The sequence below is a fragment of the Primulina tabacum genome, unplaced genomic scaffold, assembly GCF_025594145.1.
Source record: "Primulina tabacum isolate GXHZ01 unplaced genomic scaffold, ASM2559414v2 Contig586, whole genome shotgun sequence".
Lineage (NCBI taxonomy): Eukaryota > Viridiplantae > Streptophyta > Magnoliopsida > Lamiales > Gesneriaceae > Primulina > Primulina tabacum.
In genome coordinates this window covers 50,512-62,293 of record NW_027459794.1, presented here as the reverse complement: position 1 = coordinate 62,293, position 11,782 = coordinate 50,512, and positions in this window count along the sequence as shown.

Genomic DNA, 11,782 nt, shown 5'->3' with positions numbered 1-11,782 from the left:
CCCATCATCGAACATTTCCGACCACCTCCGACCGTCCTTTGTCGGCGGTTTACTAAAATCTTTTCATCCAGATAATACCCATTTCTATTTCTTTTGTCTAAAGACCTTCACTGAGTTCCTTTCTAATTAAAGCCACTCATTCAGATAACCGAATCTTTTTACCATACTCAGATATGTTAAGGATGGAGTGTAGTAAGTACCAGGCTGCTAAGGCAGTAGAAGAGGTTAGAATAGAGCAAAAATTATTTCTAATCTCATTGGGAAAAAGGGGTGATTCTATCTGTGACAGAAAAAACTCGGAATGCGAGCTACATGCTGGAACTAGATCGTGAGAGTGCTTACTGGCTGAGGAAAATAATGTGTGATTATATTATCAATCCTAAATCATATAAAACTTTTTTTTTTATCAGAAACTAATAATTTATTAAGGTGATAATAATTGATATTACAAAGCTAGTGGATGAGCAATCCACAGTCCATCCACTGATTAGCTAACTAGAACAAGTTCATAAGTAGATAAAACACCAATCCCTAACTAGGTCGGAGAGAAGTAAATGTTGAAACACTGGCACACTAGTCGTCCATTTTGCCACTGTGAATCTTATCTTCTCCCATAATTCCTCCGACGAGTCTTCTTTGTCGTTGAAAATTATGTTATTGCGCTCTATCCATATCGACCAAAAGGTGCAATGTACAATGATGTACCAAAAAATTCTTCTTCCCCTTTGATTGAGAAATCCGTTCTCCACAACAAACATATCTCTTGAAGCTGCTGGAAAAATCCACTCGAATCCCAGGTGTTGCATAACCTTGATCCAAATTCGTCTTGTGAAAGAACAATGTAACAGCAGGTGGTCTTGGTTTTCCTCACTTAGCTTGCACAAGCTGCACCACTGTGGGCGTAGAACGGTACTCGGCTGTCTCTTCTGTAACTGTCACAAGTTTGCAATCTGCCCAAAGCCACTATCCAAGAAAAAGCCTTTACCTTTTGTGGGATCGGTACTTTCCAGATGTTTGTGAAATAAGGGAAAGATAGATTAGCCAAACTTGGGAAGAAAGAATAGAAAAGAGAACTGACAGAGAAAACACCCGATGGCTCCCCTAGCCAAACCCTGACATCGACAGAACCCACACTCAAAGAAGCTGACTCTAAAATACTTAGAAGGGAAGTGTACTCACCCAACTCAACGTCATTCAACCCTCTCCTGAACCTCACATCCCACTGGACGGACGTAATTCCTTGACTATTTGAAACAGAGTAAAATTGATCAATTGGTTTATTTGAAGATGAAGAGAGTAAAAAAAGGTGAGGAAAACGATCTTTGAAAGACAACCCACCCACCCACGAATCCTCCCAAAACCGCAGTAAATTCCCTCCCCTTAGCGCCGTGCCAATCAAGTGTTGACAAGAAGAATGGGACCGAGAAATAAACTTCCAAGGGCTTCTGAAAGTCGAATTCCTTGTCTGAGACCCCTTGTCTGAGACAGAAAAGGGGATAATGGATCTCCTTGTCTGAGACCCCTTCCCCCCTTGAACTTTCCCCCTTGGTCTATGGTTGATAAAAATTGAGTACGAGACATTAGAAACGCAACCCCTGATCCACTTCCTCCACTTAACCCCAAAGCCCTTCTTTAGAAGCACAAAGTCTAGAAATCGCCAGTCCACGTTGTCATATGTCTTTTCCAAATCGACTTTCAGTATCCATCCTTTTTTCTTTTCCTTCTGTACTCCTCCACAACTTCGTTAGCTATGAGACAACAGTCTGTAATCTGTCTCCCTCGAATGAATGCGCACTGATTTTCAGCCACTGTTTTGCTCATAACTTTCTTCAATCGATTAGTCAAGACCTTTGCCAAAATTTTGTACAAATTTGTGATTAGACTGATAGGTCTGAAATCTTTAATCTTCGTTGCATCTTTTTTCTTTGGATCAAGCAAATGTATGTTTCGTTTGTTTTTCCATTGACGATACCGTCGTCGTAGAATTCACCAAACACTTTGAGTAGATCATCTTTAATCGTATCCCAACTCTTTTGGTAAAATGCTAAAGTAAATCCATCCGGCCCCGGAGCTTTTGCACCATCACATTCAAGCACCGCTCCTCTGATTTCCTCCTCCGAGAAAGGCCGTTCCAACTGCTCGGCCTTCATCAAAGTAACTGGCCTCCATTCCACCCCGTCTAAACCCGATCCATCCCCTCCTGATTTTTTGTATAACTTATTATAGTACCCAATGATTTCATTCTCAATCTTTAATTCATCTGAAGTCAGTGACCCATCCTCCAACTCTATCTTGTCTATCGTCGCTTTGTTGCTCCTACTCTTCAAAAGAGAATGGAAGAATTTGGAGTTTTGATCCCCATCTTTCAACCATTTTACTTTTGCCTTCTGACTCTCCATCTGTAATTTTCGAATGATCATTGTCTCCAACTCACCTCTCTTCGCGTCTCATTTAGTTGCTCTGACCACATTCCTTCCGCCTCTCGCTCGTCTAGCCGGCTAATCTTATTCCTTAATTCCGAAATTTTGTAATCTACATTTCCGAAAACCTCTTTATTCCAAAGTAGAACCCTGTTTTTTGTTTCTTTGAGTTTCATCATAAACTTATAACCTTCCCATCCTTGAGTGTTCCCACTGCCCCACCAATCTTCGAGAGACTCTTTAAAATTGTTGTGCGTCAACCAGACATTTTCGAATCTGAAAGGAGATGGTCCCCATTTCAACCTTGTTGTGTCAAATATTATCGGGTGATGATCAGAGGTGATTCTCGGCAGCGCTGTTAGTCTATAATATGGGAAAAGGTCCTTCCACCCCCCAGAAATAAGGAACCTATCTAGTCTGCAACAAATGAGATTATCCCTGAAGTTTGTCCAAGTGAACCTCGCGTTTAATAACGAAGGATCGTGCAAACCCAATTCCTCGATCCATGCATCAAAGCAATGCATACTGGTTGTATAAGTGGTGCTGTTCATCTTTTCACTCAAATTCCGAACGACGAAATCTCCGCCGACACACCAATTATTCCAACAAATGGAATGCAGCCCTGCAATTTCGTCCCAAATAAGTCTCTGTTTCTTGGGTTGCATGGACCGTAAATGGCTGAGAACCACCAATTAGTTCCCTCTTTCCACTTTATTTGAACTGAAACTGAAATATTCCCAATGAGATTGTCGCTCACTTTGTACCACTCGTGGATCCCACATAACTAGGATGCCTCCTGATCGTCCTTCCGCTGGTAAACTAACCCAATCCACAAATCTGGATTTCCATAAACTTGCGACAAATCGACGATCCACTTCAATCTTCTTCGTTTCTAACACCACCACAATGTCCGGATTTTCCTTTCGAATAACCAAGCGCACTAACTCCCGCCTTCTCGCCGACCTTCCCCCCCTAATATTCCAAGAGCATATCTTCATAAACAACGTTTGGAGCACCTCTAAGACGATCCTTTGTTATAGTTGATCCCACATTTCAACCTAACAAGCTCTCTGCTCAACTTTCCCGTAGACTCTCTCATTTCAATTTCATCTGTTAAAATAGTACTCATTTCCCGAAGATTTCTCATTCCATTTAATTTCACCAGCCCTTCATCACCTATGTAAGTGTTTCCCTCGGAACCATTCTTGATCAGTGAACTTGTTTGGCCCCCTCTCCCCCCCAATATCCCAGTCGACAATCCCAAGGCACAAAAATACGCAGGAAGAAAAGAATTGAGTTTGAAGGAATGATTAAAACCCGATGATTGAAAGCAGGAAAATACCTTTCCCACTAAAGGATTGGTATTATCGAGAATAGATGGCTCTGGGATGTGCTCTATTTTTTCCTCTTGAAGGAACAACCCTGTGATGTCCATTGCGTCTGCATCATTATTGCACAAGGACTCCGATTGAGAAGAAACGTGACTGGCCGTATCACTAAAATCAAACTCATCGTCCAGTAGGTCGTCTTCTGAGTCGTTGTCGATATTATCTTCGAAATCTTCATGTTGAAGCTCCCTTGTCTTTCTTGATTCATCCCTGTTCCGCTCATCGGATTTGATTTGACCACCGTCCTCATTTAATCCAGAAACGTCTCTGTTAGCTGTGTTGGACTTTTTGCAATAAATCTGTCGGTATGTATGCAATACCGAGGTAGGTCCATTTTCGCTATTTTGTGTGCCCGAATCTTTGTCTTCTCTGTTAGGTAATGAATGGATAGGAGATCTTCTGAAATCCTCAATTTGTTTGGGTGAGATCCTTTGTAAGATTTTTCCCACCTTCCTTTCAGTCGGTTGAGCTGAAGTTAATGATTTGACTGAATGCTCTTCATCTTCTTTGGCCGTAGACTGAAGACCCTGCCCCTCTTCAATCAATACCTTGTGGATGTGCGGTGGCGTCTCGATTTTCTCCAAAGTCCTGCATATATTTGAATTTCCCCAACCTGCCATAGTCCTCTTGCCATTAACCACTACTTGGGCGTATGTCTGCTTTTCGTAAGTCTCGTAAGCCTTACTATCAAAAGGGTGATAATTCTGAGTTCCGTATTGACCCCGTTAAATGGAATCAAAATTTTGTTGTTGATGAACCCATCTTTTGTTCCTTTGACCTTGATCTTTGCTGCCCCTAGATCTCGGAGTCTCCTTGTATCGTTGCTAACCTCCACTAAACCCCCGCAGTGTGCCCCGATCACTTTGAAATTATCCAGCGTCCATAAGTTCCATGGTAACCCCGTTATCTTAATCCAACTGTTACAGCACTTGATTACCGAATCTGCTGAATTGATGTTTGGCCTCCATTCTTCGAAATCCAGAGCCACTCCAAATTCGAAAATCCTCTTTTCAGATTGAGATAAAACGAAAGTTCCTTGGTACATTCTGGCCACCAAACCGCTTTGTTAGCTTGAAACGGATGTACTTCGATCCTCCTCTTGACGTCTTTCCCTAGTATAATTTCAACTTGTGACCACGATACGTTGACCCTACCTTTAGTGATGATAATGGCATCATGCCAATCTCTCTCTGTAAATTTCCAGTCACTGTCCTCCTTAACCTTTTGCATTCCTTGATTGTGAATCCGTTCGACCTTCTGAGCTAACTTCTGAGTAGTTTTATCTCTGATACTGGCTTTGCCATACTCAATCGGTTTTTGTTCCATTCTCTGTGACTTCCCAGACAGTAGTTTGATAAGGATATCAGATATCCTAATCCATCCTAGAGCCTTTAAACCACTTGGTACGATGATATTCTGTCTCTTCCCCGTTGAATTGAATCTTGATATCTCTAAAAACAGGCCTCTTCTGTTAACAAAACGCTAAGCGATGATTGTTGCACTTCTGCCCCTAAATCGATTGAAGTCCACACATGATTGTGGATTAAGAATGAAGTTATTGAGTTTAGGGCTGATCCATGTAGACTCCTCGCGGTCGAGTTCAAGAATATAGCTTGCGTTCCTTGTTCTTTCACACCACCGAATCATCGAACCTCCGTTCACCGGCTTTAAAGAAAACGTCTTAAACTCAATCTTAACCGTTTCCTCTCTTACCGTTGGCTTAACAGACTGGGACATTATTCCACTGGCTATGGCGACGAAATAGAGAAGCTCCGATCCAGAAACACAAAGTTACCAGGGATGCAAAAAGGCTAGACGGAGTACTGGGAAAAAAAACGTGAACAAGTTCGGTCGGTTATGGTCGGAGAAAGTTAATCGGAGAGGGTAATATGCGGCAAAGTATTCCAGTAAAGAAAGCGAGCATAAGGCGACGCATTTTCAGGTAGGCAGGTAAAAAAATTAAATGGGGGCAGCCGCCGGCGCCGTTATCAGTAGGAAGGACGATCAACAATATTTATGGATTGAGATGTTGAATGCACGGAAGAAGAGACCGGTATCTTGAGGTGTGAAAGAGGGAGGGAGCATTTTCAAAAAAATCTCACTCTACAATTTTACATTTATTATATGCTATGCATGAACTCATATAAAACTTTTAACATAATGAGATTGGGGGAAGCAGTTGTATCTGTGCAAAAATTTATCAATGATCGAGGAAGCTATATTGAAGTGTCAAAATTTGAGAGATCCAACAAGAGGCAGCGAATTATAATTCCAAGTGGAAGTTATGAAGAGGGTTGGAGATGTATGGTGTTTTATGTTGAAAAAATTCTGAGCAACAGAAAAATGGAAGGAGCATACCAACCGAAGGGTAAACAGCAAATTCGGCAATCTTTGTATCGTGGTAAGATCAATCCAAGCTTTACAGGGTCCGGGAACATTGATGCCCATTCAGAATTTCGACAGTGCTCGAGTAAAGAGTGGAATAAAGCACTGATTGTTACAAAAGAATGCGTTAATATATCTTGGGAAATGGTAACAGAAGCCCTTGGTAAAGCGGTGAAGAAGAAGATTGAGGTTTTCCCTTTCAAGGCAAATAAAGCAATGTGGTGGCCAAATAGCGGGGAGGATTATGAATTCTACTTGAAAATTAATAGATGCTTTTTGGAGAAGAGGATTTCTTTGAGTTTTGAACGATGGAGGAGCGACATCAACACGGAAGAGGAAGTTTTTGAATGTTGCAACAGTTGGATCAGGATTATTGGATTACCATGGGATATGTGGACAACAGATGTGCTCAAAAATATAGGGGACAGTTGTGGAGGATCGGTGGATATTAGTCAAGATACTATTTTCCTCAAAGATTTGGCAGCTGCTAAAATCAAAGTGGTGGGACTAGAAGGGGGATTCATTAATAGCTCTTTGGTAATACAGACACCACGCGGTCCTCTGAATGTTCGCATTTATGTTGATTCGATCAACATTTCAGCATATGATATCTACGAAAAAAGATCCTATGCACAGGTAGTAGTTGATGGTGCAAGAGTGATAGCTGGCTGGGGTAGAGTGAAAAGACCAGTTGATGAAGATACTGGACATCTTAAAAAAGATGGTGTAGCGAAGGATTCGATGGCCACAACAGAATACCAACAGATTAAAAGTGACGAAGAAGCTGCCCAACAGAAAATAGATGGCACAGATATGGTATTGGGGGGAGATTTTCCTTCAACATACAAAGAACGGAAATACAGCAATACTCGAGTCATTCAAGGGATGGAAGTGTTTGTTGGAAATCAACAGGAAGGTGTTTACATAGAGAGAAGGACAGGGATTAAGGGTTCTAAAACAATTGGGTCAGAACCAGTGCGCGGAGGCAAACAAATCAAGATTCTCAAAAGGGTTAGTCCGAAAGGAGTGGATGATTTCGACAAGGGAATGGTTCAATCAATGAGCAAAGTAGACAGTGAAAATTCACAGCGATATGGTAGTTTAGCTGATACAAGCAAACAAGAACAGAAATTCGAAGTAGTTTATACAAGAAGAAAATCAAGGACAAATTATGGTGGTTTTAATATACAGGATGAGGATGTGACAAAGACAAATACACAGCGGATGGATAATGGATCATTGCACAGGGGACAGGATGGTACATGGGAGGACAGGGATTTCACAATGGACCGAGGTCTTGCGCCGGAAGAGGAAAGCGATTATAGTGACGTCGAGACCCATATTTCTGAAAATTCGGACACGACGACACACACCAGCTTGGGATTGGAGGACATAGGAGATTTCTTCGCACCAACCTCGGATAAGGTACACAACAAAAATACTTACTCTCATAATCATTTTTCCAATCCTTCACTTCATTCTTCTTCGTCTTTTTCCTTCAAACAAATCTCGGGGGAGGGGAGGGATTTAGAGGTTAAGGGAGATAAAATGGTTAGTGATAGGTCGGGTATGTCGGAGATCAAAATCCACAAGGGTGATAACAACAGTGGGGGAATGATGATATTTTCCGAACTTGACAGAGGTAATGGATGTTTGGAGATGATGGGAGTACAAAGGGTGGAACTGGGGGCTGGATTGAATATGGTTGGAATAAGTGCAAGGGGAGAAAAGGTGTTTAGATGAAGATTCTCTCTTGGAATATAAGAGGGGGAGGTTCGGCAACGAGGAGGGGTTTCATTCGAGATATGTTACGCAAGGAGAAGCCTGACTTAGTTTTTCTACAAGAAACAAAAAAAGCAGTTGTTGGCAGAAGTTTTATATCCAGTGTGTGGAAATCAAGGTTCGTTGAATGGGTTCATCTACCTTCACTCGGCAGATCATGTGGTATTTTGGTGATGTGGGATCCAAGAGTGGTATCCATCACAGATAATATGATTGGGGAATTTACGGTTTCGGTTTGTATAGAAAAGGATAAAGACCTAGAAAGCTGGTGGTTTACTGCAGTATATGGCCCATGCAAAGCACGATTGAGAAATAAGTTCTGGGATGAATTGGCGGGGGTGTGGGGATATGTGGTGTTTGGGAGGGGATTTTAATGTTGTGAGATCTTTGACCGAGAAAATGAACGGTCATTCACAGACAACAAGTATGGATTGTTTTGATATGTTGGTACAGGAATTGGAATTGTATGATCCCCCATTATTGAATGCGAAATTTACATGGTCAAATTTGAGGGCTATACCAATTTGCAGCAGACTAGATAGATTCTTGTTTTTGGGAAGGTGGATGGAGTTATTTCCATACCATAGGCAATCTGTTTTGCCTCGAATAACATCGGATCATTTTCCAATTGTTTTGGAGACACAAAAACTCAAATGGGGGCCGAGTCCATTCAGATTCGAGAACATGTGGTTGAAACATAAGGGTTTTAAGGAAAAATTTTCGAGATGGTGGAATAGCCCACAACTTCAAGGTTGGGAGGGATATAAATTCATGAGAAAACTTAAGTCTGTTAAGGATGAGATCAAATTATGGAATGACGAGGAGTTTGGGAAGACTGAGATGAGGGAAGCAGAATTGAACAACAGAATTATTACATTGGATGAGAAGGAGAGTGAGGGGAGGGAGAATGGTGAAGGGGTGAATGAAAAAAAACTGATAAAATGGGAGTTGGAAGAATTGGTGTGTCGACGAAACAGAATGTTATATCAAAAAGCAAAGATAAAATGGTTAAAAGAAGGAGATCACAATACCAAATTCTTCCATTCTTTACTTAATCACCGAAGAAGCAAAGGAATAATTAGTAGATTGGAAAAGGAGGATGGAGTGGTTATAGAGGATGAAGGTCAAATAATTAAAGCCATTGTCGATTACTTCCAACAGTTGTACAGTAAGAGAGAGGTAAGAAGATTTGGGATTGAAGGAGTAGAATGGAGGCCTATCGATGACGATATGAGGGCTGAGCTTGAACAACCATTTCTCGAAGAAGAGGTTAAGAAGGCGGTTTTTGAGTGTGACAGATGCAAAGCACCGGGGCCTGACGGTTATACTTTGGCACTTTATCAGGATTGTTGGGTTGTAGTCAAAGGGGAGTTAATGAAGGTTTTTGAGGAATTTTACGAAGGAGGGATCATAAACGGGATAACTAATGAATCGTATATATGCTTGATACCAAAGAAAAATGACTCATTAAAGGTTAAAGATTTCAGACCCATTAGCCTCACAACGAACTTATACAAGATAATTGCAAAAGTGTTGGCTACAAGGATGAAAAAAGTTTTGTCACATACATTATCCGAATCTCAAAATGCATTTATTGAAGGGAAACAAATTTTGGATTGTTGTTTGATTGCTAATGAGTTGGTGGAAGAAGGGAAGAAGAAAAAAAAAAGGTTGGGTATTGAAAATTGATTTTGAAAAAGCGTATGACAATGTGGAATGGGATTTCTTGGACTTTGTGTTAGGGAAAAAGGGATTCGGAGAGAGATGGAGAGGATGGATAAGAGGATGCGTATCTAATGTCTCGTTTTCCATCATGATAAATGGGAGACCGAGGGGGAAATTTAAAGCAAATAAAAGGCTTAGACAGGGAGATCCTTTATCACCATTTTTGTTCAATATGGTAGTCGATGTTTTGGGAAGTTTGATTGATAAAGCAAAGGAGGAGAATTTAATCCAAGGATTTGAAGGGGGCCGAGAAAAGGTGGAAGTATCACATATCCAGTTTGCGGATGACACACTGTTTTTCGTTCAAAAGGAGGTTCACTTAACCTTTTTGGTGCAAATCTTGAACTTTTTTTGTGATATGTCAGAAGTAAGGATCAATTGGGATAAGAGTGCTTTATTGTGTTTATGTCAAGATGAAGTTGAAGAGGAGTAGATGGCCCAGAGGATTGGTTGTCGTAGGGATCAATGGCCAATTATATACTTGGGAGTTCCTTTAGGGGGTAATCCTCTAAAAGTGTCTTTTTGGGAACCTATCCTGATCAGGATTACTAGAAAATTGGCAACTTGGAAAAAGGCATTTTTGTCCAAAGGGGGAAGAGTAACATTGATTGCTGCGGTATTGAATGCTTTGCCTATATACTTTCTGTCACTTTTCAGGGTACCAAAAGGAGTAGCGGGGAAGATGGAGAAGATAATGAGAGATTTTCTGTGGGATGGAAATGAGGGTGAATCACATTGTCATATGGTTGTGTGGGAACAAGTTTGTAGACCGAAAGAGAGGTGTGGCTTAGGTATTGGTAATATTTGTTTGAGAAACAAAGCGCTTTTGGGAAAATGGTGGTGGAGGCTTAACGTTGAAAATGAGCCGTTGTGGAAAATAATAATAAAGAGTAAATATGGGTTACAAGAAAACGGTTGGGATGCAGGGTTGGCTACGAATGTGACATTTATATGTCCGTGGAAGTTCATCTCTAGATCTTATCCGACATATCACCGACTACTAAGATTAGTGGTTAGAGGGGGTACAAAAATCAGGTTTTGGGAGGACATTTGGTGGGGGGATTTAGCTTTCCGGGATTTGTTCCCTTCTTTATTTCGTATTACTTCGGTTCGTAATTTGCCTATATCTTATTTTGTTGCATTCGATATTGTGTCACATGATTATTCTTGGGATTTGCATTTCCGTAGGTCTCCCCGAGAGGAGGAGGTCGTTCAGTTGTCTTCGTTTTTAGGCATTTTGGATAGGGTTAGTTTGGTGGAAGGGGTCGATGATTTTCGAGTGTGGGAAGGGGATCCGTCTGGGAAGTTCACAGTCAAGTCTTTTTTCCATTCATTCTTCTCCGCGAATAATTGTGTGCAAAATTTCAAATTTTACCATATCATTTGGAAAAAACTCCTATTCCATCAAAGATTCAAATATTCTCGTGGACGGCAATCCTTGGAAAATTACCTACATCCGAGATGATGCAAAAGAGATGGCCTAATTGTGCTCTTTCTCCCAGTTGGTGCGTGTTGTGTCGTAATGATTTGGAAACACAAGATCATATGCTCATTCATTGTAAGCTTGCTAATGAATTATGGTCTAGGGCTTTGGAAGAAATGAGATTGGTTTGGGTCATACCGAAAACAGCACGAGATTTGTTTATTACGGATCTTGGACAATGGGTCGGCAAAAGAGGAAGAATTTTTTGGAGGGTGGTGATCCATGGCATTTGTTGGGGTATCTGGTTAGAGAGAAATAGAAGAATCTTTAAAGATTTGGAAGACAGCGCAGAAGAATGTTGGGAAAAAATCAAGATCAAGATAGCAAATTGGATTGGAAATATTAAAGAGTTTCAGAGTTTATCGATACTTGATCTTTTAAGAGACTGGACTTATGTTTATTGCTAATTTCATGATTTTATCTTTCTTGGTAGTGGACCACTAGTCCATTTCATGTAAAAGAAACACTCTTTTTTTAATAATATTATCAAGTTTATTATCAAAAAAAAAGAGAGAACATACAGCAAGTTACTTTGACATAATCACACACGGCACACCAATAAAATATGGTGGAAAACTAATCTCAAACACAAATCTTTT